Raw genomic sequence first — 12,718 nt, 5'->3', positions numbered from 1 at the left:
TACCCCTATGAGGAGAGAGGCATTATCCTCTTCTCTTCCCCAAGAGGTCGGAGGTAGGCAGTGAAAGAGCCAGAGCAGGGGTTTTCCCACTGTTCTACAATACCCTGCTAAAAATTAAAGCCTGAATTGCCACATTTACTAATATAGCTCCAAATCTCATGATTTATGCTTCCAAGGGCATTGATTTCTTAGCTCTTAACCATCTCCCCTTTGAGAAGTTCACTAAGGCTGTGCTGCCTGGGGTAGTGAAGGCCTTGGAGTAAAAAAATCTGGATGTGAACCCCAGATCCACCACTTCCTCTGGTTCCCACTCCATTTCCCTGAGCCCCAGTTTTTTCCCACAGTAAAATGAGTTGTGGCGATGACTAAAGGAGATCAACGCACACACAACCTCTAGCACAGTGCCTGGCACATAGTAGCTGCTTCATGAATGCCATTTTCTAGGCTTTTCTTTCACTGTTCAAAGAACTACCAATAAGAGTGAGCAGAGCTGAGCTTGGCCCTGCTGCCTGCAGACCTGGATAGAGGGCCCAAGGCACCCAGGAGAACCAAGTGGCTCATGCAGCTGCTGCTGGTTATCAGTGGCCAGCTCAGATACCATTCTCTCAAAGGTCATGGCAAATGGATTCCATCACCTGCCAAGAAAAATCCCTCAAAACCTTGATTTAAAAAGCAAAGGCCCATGATAACTCTTGTTTGGATGCTACAAGAGCCTCCTAATCAGGCTCATGGCCCTCATTCCCTTCTACAGATAGCCACCAGTTTGCTTCCTGGAGGGCTTGGACCATGAGCATGTCAAAGCCTTGCTAAAGCCTCTTCAATGGCTCCCCATAACACAGGGTGAAATAAAGTCTCTAAGTATGACTTTAGGAGTTCCCATGACCTGGACATCTCTCCAGCTTCATGCTTTGCTGCTCCTCTTCAGTAAGCCTCCAAGAAACCAGTCCACAGAGACTGTGGATTCATGCTATTCTCTTAGACCAAAATACTTCTTCCTCCCAAACTACCCAACTGCAATACCAAGCTCCAATGACACTTCGCAAAGTAAAAGGACCAGCTCTTTCACAAATCTTGGAACTAGGGAAGACCACCAAAAACACAGCGGCCTTTCAGCTGGAACTGCCATCTTCCAGTAATTCACCAAAATGACGAACACAAAGGGAAAGAGAAGAGGTACCCTACAGATGTTCTCTAGGCCTTTTAGAAAACATGGAGTTGTTTATTTGGCCACGTATATGAGAATCTATGAGAAAGGTGATGTTGTAGACATCTAAGGGAATGGGTACTGTTCTAAAAAGAATGCCCCACAAGTGTTACCATGGCTAAACTGGAAGAGTCTGCAGTGTTCCCCAGCATGCCGTTGGTATTGTTGTAAACAAAAAAGTTAAGGGGAAGATTCTTGCCAAGAGAATTAATGTGTGTACTGAGCACATTAAGCACTCCAAGAGCTGAGATAGCTTCCTAAAAAACATGAAGGAAAATGATCAGAAAAAGAAAGCCAAAGAGTTCAACTGAAGCACCAGCCTGCTCTACCAAGAGAAGCGCAACTTTGTGAGAACCAATGGGAAGGAGCCTGCTGCTGGAACGTATTCCCTATGAACTCATGGCATAGTAGATGTTAAAAAAAATAATAAAATAAATACAAGACTTCTGGACTGTAAAAAAAAAAAACATACACACACAGTGGATAATACAGCCACTATTGAATGCACACTCACAATGTGTTGGGTTCTTTATATCCATTTTTGCATTGAAGTAGTATTTAAGCACTACCACCCATCTTCAAGCGGAGGGAACAGAGACTCAGAGAGAATACTGAGCTCATTCAGGGTCTCTTAGTCCACCTCCAAATGCTTAAATCCCTAATTTAACTTTGCAAATTGATTTCATTCAAATGTGAATTTCATTAGCTGAAAAATCCCAAGATAAACAGTTGTTTAAAAGATAAAATCCCATTTTTCATGTTTTTCAAAAAGAATTAAATTCACGTCATGTTGCTTGAAGTCCCAGACCACCTCTAAAAAAAAAGTACCATGAACTCCACAATTTTTCAATTACTTTGGTCCAGACCGGCAGTGATAAAAATGCTCACTTTCTAAAAAGTGTATTTATGTATCACTGTGCATACACACATGGATTTATTTGGTTTTATTCTTTGGATTTATTTGAATTCTATGGCTATTTATTTTGTGACCCCTAACTGCTTCCTGCTAGAACAACAATTTACTTTATCAAATTCATACTGGTGCTTTGAAAAGAAAGAACAGCAACACACCACAGTATTGTGCCTGACCTTCTCAAAGTAAACACAGAGGGGCCCTGACAGGCAATAGCCATTAGGTTTTAAAACTTTGTCTCTGCAATGGAGGAGAGGGGGCAGGGAAAGGCAGTGGATAAACGTTCTGGCTTAGAAATGATCTTTAGGGGTTAGGGGCCTGGGAGAGAAATCATATGGTCCTGAACCATCTTCATGCCACTGCCTAAACATTTTGAAATGCAACCAAGTTGGCTATGAAAAGTAGCTGAGAAGCCAGCAGTATGATATTATTAATAGTCTGCTTTTAAAGTTCCACATATTGAGATTTAAAAGTTGAGCTGCAGTTGCTCTGGTGCCTAGGAGCCAAAGTGTTGCTAATAAACTCAGGAAGGGAACAGACCCCAAGTTCCTTACATTTGCACTCCACTCTCAGGCCTCCAGCTTCAATTTTTAATAGTGCTCACATGATAGGCCTGTAAAACCTATGTTTCTATGGACAATAAAACACATATAAAAGAGTTCTGGAGTTAGACAGAACTGGGTTAATGATCTTGACTCTGCTCCCTACTACTTGAGTAAGTTATTTCACATCTCCAAAACTCCCTTTTTCATCTATTTAATGGGAAGAATGAAATCTAACTTTAGGATGGTTGGGATTATATAAAAATTAAAGCATTCATTCAACAAATATTTATTGAGTCTTAACTATATATATTAAGTTACAAGGAACACAAAGATGACCCAGACCCTGCCCTCAAGAAGCTTACAATCCAGTAGGGGAAGACACATAGCATCAAAATCGGTCGAGAAGAAAGTCAAGGCAATAGCATTGAGTAATGTCAGCATAGAGTCCAGGGCACACTGTGGACCCTCAATGAATGTTAAAAAGAGAAGGGAAAAAAGCCTCACAGAGAAGGCAAGGGAAGAAAATCTGGTCAGTCCTTTGCTCACTTTTAAACTGAGAACAGTCCAAATCCTTTTTCCTCTTTCTTTGCCTATGGCTTGGGGAGGGTTTCCGGTTCTGATTATGTGGATGAAGACCACAAACAGACAAGAAATTGGAGCTAAATATGTTCTGTTTATTTTCTTGAAAGGCATGCAGATGGCATTTACAAAACCCAATGGCTTTTTTTTGTCTCCCCTATAAACTTGTGGTATTATTGAGGGTGATGCCAGTCAAATCTTGATTTTGATCCAGGAAGAGTAACCACAGATTTCCTTCAGTTGATGGGAAAAGCATAAACATCCCCCCAACTAGGCAGCTAGTCCTTAAGAGATATAACACTGTGCCTTGCCCTTCCAGGACACAGAGAAGAGGCTGTTCTTCTCCAACAACCTTTAGTTCCAATACCATCACCATCTTTATTACCAATTGCTATAGTCCCTTATCACTTCATTTGGAGAAATTTCCCAGTGCTAGACACTGGAATTCTGAAAGTGAATACATCATAGAACCTGCCCCGGAGGAGTTCACAGTGTTAGATAGTCAAAAAAGCAAGAACACTGAATTATTTCTGGTGTGATGACTGACATATGCATAGAGTACACCAAGGACACAAAGACTATTCTACTAGAGGCTTTCAAGGTGTCCAACAGAGGGTGGGAGACTTCAGTTAACCTTTATATAAGTAGGAGGGGTTTCTAGAGTCCACGGGCTAAGTAAAACCATAAAAAAATCAGTGCAGTTTAGGGATTTCAATATTGCCAGTCACAAAACTGATGGCTATTAAATGAATACAATTTTAAAGTTTCCTACAGAGCTAGGAGATGAAGGGAATGAAGGAAAGAAAGGTGAAACTAGCACAAAGCATAAATAATAGGTAACATTTACTAAACAGTTAGTATGTGCCCAAACTGTCTTGAGGGTCCCCACATAAACTATTGTAGACTGACAAACCTGGCTGCCTACCACGGTCTAGGCATTGACTGGGCCACTGAAATGAAAGAGGCTACGTTCCAACCTTCAAGTGGCCCAAAGGCTAATAGGATAAACGGTCATAAAAACTAATACATTAAGCCACCCTAAGGTTCAAAGAGATTAAAGTGACTTACCAGTCACTCTGCAAGTAAGTTATGGAGCTGAACAGGTTTCAAATGATCTGACTCTTGATTTTGGGTGCTTTCTATAAAGTAAGTGAGTCACTCTTCAGAGAAGGAAGCACCTATAAGTATTAGTAAATTAACTGAAGCTCAGCAAATCTCACGGCCTCTGATGAAAAAGGCACTGTTCAGAACAATCAAGGGAACGGCACTGGCTCAAGTTCACTGAACTTTCACTGTGTATCACACATGTGCTAGGTAACTAATTTCATCAAACTCTGAAGGCAATAGCCTGGAGTTTAAATGTATTCGTAATAAAAGGTGCATTACAAAATTTTTGCAAAGCATGACCAAAAAAAAAAAAAAAAAAATCTAGTGAGTGCAGACCGAGACCGAGACTCAAGCATTTCTCCTTCCTTTAATTAAGGTTCAATTAACTTCCTATACCTCTGGGGATTTCTTGGGATGTGTAGGTTGCAGAGGAGGCGAAATACGAACTCACTGACAAACACTTAATGGGCATAAAATCAAAGCATGAAGAAAGGCCCCTGTGTTGGGTTCAGGCCTTTGAAACTTCTCTGGCTTTGAAAAACTAACACTGGCGCAGGTTGGGTGGTTTGGGGGTGGAGTGTAAAAAAACACAGACTAAGTTTTTGTGGCCCACCCATTGATAAACTCATGTGGGAAGTGTTACCCAAGTGACCTGGCCCCAAAGCCCTGCTCCCTGTAGCCACAGTTCACCTTTGCACAAAATTAAACACAGCCTCCTTCTCATAAAGTGCTTTTTAGAAAGCCCTTGGTGAGGCTAAGAAGAGAATGACGGGAAGGGTGAAGAAGGAATCTTTGCATTTTTTGACCAAAATCAGAGCACCAGGAGGGGACTTTTATGTCTCCTACATACCAGGTCCTTCATGTCCTTTTCCAGAGTTGTTCAATTTTCCAATCAAAACAATCTATAGTCATTATAAAACATGTGAAGTCCAGGATCTGCGAGAATAATTAAACTAACATCTGCAGAAAGCCGACACATCTATCCACAAAATAATACTGGTTGCACAAAAGTAGGCATCTGATAACAGCATAATTACACAAATTGGGCAGCTATTAGAACTCTGTGACAAGGCCAGCTGCGGTGGCTCATTTCTGTAATCCTAGCCCTTTGGGAGGCTGAGGCAGTTGCATTGCTTGAGCTCATAAGTTCGAGACCAGCCTTGGCAACATGATGAAACTCCATCTCTACCAAAAATACAAAAATTAGCCGAGTGTGGTGGTGCATGCCTGTAGTCCCAGCTACTCAGGAGGTAAGAGGATAACTTGTGCCCAGAAGGCGGAGGTTGCAGTAAGCCAAGATTGTGCCACTGCACTCCAGTCTGGGTGATAGAACCAGACCTTGTCTCGGAAAAAAAAAAAAAAAGAACTCTGTGATAAAAAGTTTATATATTTTACCTACAGTATAGAGTTATGAGTAGGTACTGTTCTACCCATCCTACAAATGGAAAAACTGAGGATCAGAAATGTTCATCAGTTCACCTAAAATGCAGAGCTAGCAATGGTCCCAGTTTGGACCACCTATTCAAAATATAGACTGAAGACCCTGGACCTTGAAGGAGTTTAGAGTTTAGGAATTAATTAATTTAATCTCCACGATAGCTATGAAATGTTGTGGGTTATTATTTTCATGTATACCCAACAGAAAACTGAGGCCAGAAGTTTTATAACTGGTACAAGGTCCCCAAGTGAGTAAATTGGTCACTGGGTTTTGAACCCACATCTGTCTGTCTCTTGGCTTATATTTTCTTACTCTATTACCTGACCCTCCCTTTCTTTATAAACATATTCCCTGTTAAAATATCACTCACTGATTTTTTTAAATCACTTAAGGCCAGAATGGTCAACACAACTATTACTTAGAGGTTCAAAATACAAATATTTGTGTTGCTTGTAAGTGACAGGGCTTCTATTTAAAGTAATTAATTGCTACTGGTCTTAGAAGTGTGCAAACTTTCTTTGGTTTAAGATATTTGTCCAGATTTTTAGACTGGACACAATCCAGATGAGACAAAACTAAGTTTACTATGAAGGCATTTTTCTACCTTTGAAACAGGCTGCCATGAAAAACACTTGCTGTTGGCTAGTGTGAACATGCAATATTCTGGGTCTAGAGGTCTTCCTTGGCAATTGCTCATTCTTCAGTACTGGAAAGTTCAGGCCCTTTCTCCACAAAAAGAAGACTGTTGGAACCAAAAGCAACTACGTGGTAGAAATGAAGAAACCAGTGGCAGATCTAGTCCTAGTGCTTGGGTTTCCTGACCCCAAATCAAGGTCTTTAGTCCAACTCAACAAACAAGTATGGCTCTTTCCTAAGTACTGAGTACCGTGTTAGGTGCTGGGGAAAACAAAGGTGAGTAAAATACTGCAGTGCTTTTGAGTTCCCTGCCTTCTGAAAGTCTCAGTTTCCATGACAAAGAGAAACCTGCTTTAGTTTAACCATGGGTGTTAAAAAGAACTTTGGATGTCCTTTCTTATTTGAAAGTGCTTACAGTGAAAACATTTTATTTTTAAAATAATTAACATCAGCCTCCTTAAAATTCCCAGCTCTAGCTGTTTCGGCCCTTTCTGTTGGATTTTTAAAGGGTTGCTACATTCATCTGCAAATAAAACAAATCGACCAGCAACTCATGGTTCATATCTTTAATTGAAAGAACTCCAAACCTCTTTTGTCATCATTATATATTTCACAAATGAGGTGTTTTATTTCTAGTGAAACACAACTACCAGAGCCAACAGGACTCATAATCCTTCCATCCCAGGTAAAGCTGAGTCACTTCCCCAGACCTCCTTCCTTTTGAATCCTCTTTAAATAAGGGAGAGTAAGTATACATTTATTGGGCACCCACTATGTGCCAGGAGCTTTGGATACATCAATTGATTTAATTCTCAAAACAATTTTCTAAATTAATTATTAGGATATAGACAAAAGACCAACGGTCAGAGAGGTTGTAATTTGTTTCAGTATCCACTCTGAGGATAAGAGGCATAAACAAGATATGTAGTAGAACTGTCTGACTCTAGAATTCATTCAGAGATGGGACCAGTTAGCCTTTATTGCTAAGTACACATGAACTATGTCTATGCACATATTAGCAACCTAGAAAGTCAGCTACGAAACTCTTGAAAGTGGACAAGGGCAGAAACCAAGGCTCCTCTTTAAGATGTTAAGATGGAACCATACAGATCCAGCCACTCTCTCTCTGCCTCATAAGTCTCCCTTATGACCCAAAGGCATTCATTTGCAACATGGCTGCCCAGAGTTAAGACACGGCAATAGTCCCATCCCTGCAAAGTATTTCTGAGCTCTTACATAAATCATCACATTTGATCTTCCTAACAACTCCATGAAGTAATGTCTTTAACATCTGAATTAAAACAACTCCTATTTATCTTTCAAGACTTAAATATCCTTCAAGACTTAAATCTCTCCAATAAAGGATTTACTTAGCCATGTAACCTACTCTAACAGGATCAATTGCTTCTTTATTTTTTCCAATTTAATCATGATCTTTGGAGTCAGGCAGACAAGATTTCATATTCCACTCCTATCAACTGTCATTCTTGCTGTATGACCTTAACTCTCTGAACTTTATTTTTATCACTGTACAATAAGAGTTGGCACTTTAATTCCCAATGTACAGAGTTGATTAGGAGGACTAAGATGTAGTTTATAAAATAAGTTATTTCTTGTTCTTATATGTGACAGGGAGCCACCAAAAGCTTTCATGTGGGGGTAAGATGTGACCAGATTTCTGTCCAAAGCTCATGCAAGTAGCCATGGGCCCACCAGCCACTTCCCATACGCAATCTAATCTCCAGGGAAAAGCATGCTCATAAAGTCCTATAAGTCCAGGAACTTCTTGGGATTGGGTAGACGAATGGGGCTTTGACAGTGGTTAGCAAGACCCGGAACCCTGACATAGGGAAGAAATATCACAGTGGGAACCCTGCCATATATTCTCAAAAGATCACATGATGCTGTATGGGAGGCAAGTCTATAATAAGGTTGAGAAAAATACATTTATTTTTATTTTTCCAGCAGTTAAACATTCATTCGTCATCATGTGCACTCCCATCCAAGCCATGCTACCCAGGTGTACACAAAACACCCCGTCCACGTGGCAGAATAAACAACATGTGGACTGGCAGGACATCAGACACCAGGGATGGCCAAAGTTCGAGATAGTCAAAAGGCAAGACTGGAGCCAGATGCAGTGCCAAAAGTGAAGAGATGAGCATTATGGGAGGCTCTGCAAGAACAAAATCACCCGGGTGGGCAATCCAAGGGCACTCCAGGTACGCCACCAAGCTACATGGCCCATGATCTAGGTCAAAGGTCACAAGCTGGCAGCCCATGGCCAAATCTGGCCTGTAGAGATGTTCCGTTTGGCCCACCCAGGGTTTAAAATGTTTTAAATTAGTTGTTAACATTTAATAACAGGCAGATAACATCCAGATTCCCAGCTTCTTAAACCAGCTCTAAAGTGTGTGGCAATGCAGGCAGTAATAACAGCAGCTGCCTTCCTGCAGGAAGCATATACACATTCTCCAGGAGCCACCTACTCCTCATTATCTCCCTGACACGAAGGCTGTCTGTGGGTTGCCATTCTCATTGAGCTTGCACTGTCAATTTTCTTATACCTGGTCCACTGTAGTCATTTATGTTAATTGCCTGGCTTTGTAAACATTTGACTTTATCCTTGCTGTAGAGAGTTAAGAGTCCTTGGTTAATGACTCTTGGATAAACCTATGAAAATAGAAATAACTCTTGATTCCATAATGTCTCCCATAGTAAGTAATGGCCACATTAGACATGTATATATATATGTGTATATGGTTATGTGTGTGTATGGATTTATGCGTATGTCTTAATCTTAACCCAAGACTGAGCCTCCTGTCTATGTTTTCAATTATAAACCCAAAGATCATGTCAAGTCACCAGGGCAAGGTAGTTCATTTTTGCATTTTAGTTATGGGAAAACTGAGGCTTAGAAGCTAAGTAACTTGCCAAAGGTCACACAGTAAAATGAACAGGGATTTGAAACAAAGCCTTGCTGAACTAGAAAGCCCTTACCAAGTTGACTCCATGAGGCTGGTGGTTAGGCCAAAATGAACATCTACCTTACTGGCCAGGTAAACAGCTTATCTTAATAAATTGCATGGTTATGCTTCAGAAGATACAGTGGACCCAACTTATAGCTCTCTATGTGATACTAAATGGGAATATCAGAGAGTTTTATTTTTAAAAGCAATAGCTATCTAAAATCAAAACAAAAACAATCTGATAGAAGCCCACTAATTCTAAAGAATAAAAAATAAAAGCAAGGTGAGAAGGGAGTTAAAAATTAAAGTCCATCAGATATTTGTTGGCATCATAAATCTTACTCAGAATGGAGTTAGGTGCATATCAGTAATATCCTGATGAAAGTTTAGAACTGTAAGAGATCTTAATGTCATTTGTTTTCATTTAATAGATGGGAAGGTTGAGGGCCCCCACTGTCTAACATTGTAATTATTCCTTTCCCATAAATCTCCTGCACTAGCTAAGATCCTCAGAAAAGGGTTCATGTTATTTATCTCTGTGTCCCTGATACAAGGAAGGATTCCTGGCACATAGTGGGAGTTTAACAAATGTGTACTGAATAAATGCATAGGAAACAAACCAAAATCTGGAAGACCTGGCTCCCTACCAAATACACTCTAGGACTTGTGGATCGTTTTCTCCCCACTTTCTAAATTTTAACTTAATCTCTCCCACATCCCAAATCCTGTTTTTTAATGCAATCCCCCAAAACAGCACAACATCCCATACCCTAATAAAGAGTAGACAATTCCTGAGGGAAATGTTTACAGGGATCTTAACCAGCTTCAAGTCTCAGATGGGTGGTTAGGCCGGATGGCTAAGAATAAGACACTCATCTTCAGTTTCCAGCCTTTTCCACATAGTGATACTATTAGAAAATACTCTATAGTGCACTCCTAGGCAAGCTGAGGAGACTGCTGCTCAGTGATTCAGCTGCCATGCCCCACCCTGCTCAGCTGCCCAAGGGCTAAGGGATGCATTTCAGCACACCCCTAACCCATTTGCTGGGATCCTCTTGGGAACTTCTGCCCTAAAGAAAGCTCCAAGTAAGAGGAAGAGCACAGATCTCAAGAAAGCAACTCAGACCTGGGTTTGAAAACCAGTTTTGCCACTGACACTCTATGTGATCTTCAGCAAGTTGCCTAATTTCTCTGAGCCTCAACTATAAAAAGAGGATGCCAATATCCACTTTGAAAAGCTGTGAAGATGAAATATCAGAAGGCAGGTATTTAACAAAGATTAGTTCTCTTCCTTCCCGTCCTGAAAATCTACGATCAAGCTGTTTACATGATGCCAATCAACTGGCTTGACTGGTTTCCTCACTAAGGTGGCTGGAGTAACCTGGACAGGGCTGTGTCAGCTCAGACGAGGACTGTCACTTGCATTGTGCAAGACTGGAGCCGTTCCAGGGTGCTGTGGATAGGACAACCTTCACCCTGGGAGCACACTCCTCATTCCCAGTCCTGTCAATGTTCCTTTTGTAAAACACAGAAACTTTCTTCAAATCTGACAGCTGCCACCTGCACAAATAATTCAGGGATGTAATTTTGTAACTGAATACAAACCTTGAAAGCTGAAAAGTTTGAAGTCCAAACTAATCCCTTTGACCTTCTGCCTAAACACTCACTAATCACTTTTTAATTTGTAGTTGATTTCCTCTCTCTGTGCTGTCCTTACAGGCTACATTTTCATTTTAGAAGTATCCAGGGAGTAAATGGCATTACAAAATACCCAATTGAAGTACAACTCAAACTTCTTTTCCCAGAGATCTAAGGCTTCTCCATGGCCCACTGAGTTTTCCAAATGGCAATGGGTGGCAAGAAAACGAGGGAGAAAATTTCTCCTTTGAAGGGGTAAACTCCTCACTGGGAGAATTATGAGCTACAGAAGTTAATAAGATGTGGTCTCTGCCCCCCTAAAAATGCATACTCTGGGAACAACCACCCATCAACAATGTGACAAGAACTTCCACAGGGGCATTACTAAAGTGAGAGCACTGAGGACACCCTCAGCACATGACCTGGCAGCCAGCTGGCATGCAATACCTATTTACTGACTAACCCAGTAAATGAATTTGAAATACTCCTTGCTGTCATTTGAATGCCATGTCATTTGAATGCCAATTGGTATAGCCAATTTAAGGCTATACCAAAAAAAAAGAAAAAAGAAAAAAGAAAATCCAGAACTGAAAAGGTTTTCTTCCCAAGAAGTTAACAAAACTGCTGCTTTGTTCAATTCTTATTATCTCCCAACCTTTAATGCTAAGAAAAAAAATTAGAAAAGTACTTTGAGGGAGCCTGTCTAGTTCCTAAAACAATAGATGCTGAAAAGATGCTTGCTAAGAAGGAAGCGAACTGGCAGCGAAAGATGTTAATGTTGTTAAATCCAGAAGAATTTTCTTACTTGGGAAAAAAGGTTTCTACTTTAGTCATCACTAGGATTACTGTAAAATGAAATAAACTGAAATCCACTGGAGTCATTCTACTCTGTGTGGCCGTTCTTTTTGCCTACTGGGTAACGGAAGCCTCAAGTGGTCCAAGCTGGATCAGCTCCGTCAATATCCTGGCAGGGAAAGTAAGTCAACACTAGTTATTGGTTCAATGAAGAAATGTCTTGATATCAGTAAGACTGCACAAGCAAGTTTGGGAGTTAAGTAATAACTGTATGTTATTATTACTGTCAGTCTTAGCTCTGCCACCAACTACCAGTGTGATCACAGGATCACACTTCCTCATCTGCTCTCTGGGGTTCATTTTCTTCATGTGCAAAATGAAAGGGGCGGTTTTCCCAGGTGTCTTGTGGACCTTTCTAATTTTAAGAGTTTTCATCTTTATCCAAGGAGTGCAGAGTATTTTGTAAGCAAGGTTTCATTTCCATAGCATCTTTACATGATAGAGGGGCTTCACCACCTACCTTTACCCCAGCTGGGGTAACTGAGGAGCATTCAACTTTCTTTTAGGTTTGTGAAGGCAGACTGGCTGAGCAGAGACCTCTGGACTTCAAAGATGCTCATTTATAAAGAACGGCTCCAGGAAACACCCCAAAATCTGCAGACCTTCAGATAAAAATTGAACGAATGTTTGGCAGCTCTTGGCTCTGTTGAAGTAGTAGGCATCAGCAAAAATGGGCGGTGGGTTGGAGGGAGGTGGGAATTAACATTAGCTACCGCTAGACACTTTCCTGGTCACTTTATTGCAGCACCTCCCTTATCCTGCCCAATAATCCTTTCCGGGTAAGGAGTATGAGCTTGATTTTACAAAGACTGGAAATGAAGAATAGTGATAAGG

The 12,718-nt window shown here is 40.8% G+C and overlaps 1 protein-coding gene and 1 pseudogene across 1 annotated transcript in view; one reads left to right on the top strand and one right to left on the bottom strand.

Moving 5' to 3' along the window:
* Nucleotides 1-12,718, bottom strand: part of PLPP3 (phospholipid phosphatase 3) — an 85,415-nt gene that overhangs the window by 43,047 nt on the left and 29,650 nt on the right. The gene's annotated exons all lie outside the window — the stretch shown is intronic.
* LOC134759524 (large ribosomal subunit protein eL21-like) lies at nucleotides 1,146-1,612 on the top strand (annotated as a pseudogene).

Source organism: Pongo abelii, chromosome 1, assembly GCF_028885655.2.
Source record: "Pongo abelii isolate AG06213 chromosome 1, NHGRI_mPonAbe1-v2.0_pri, whole genome shotgun sequence".
Classification (NCBI taxonomy): Eukaryota; Metazoa; Chordata; class Mammalia; order Primates; family Hominidae; genus Pongo; species Pongo abelii.
This window is presented reverse-complemented; position numbering and strand designations above follow the sequence as displayed.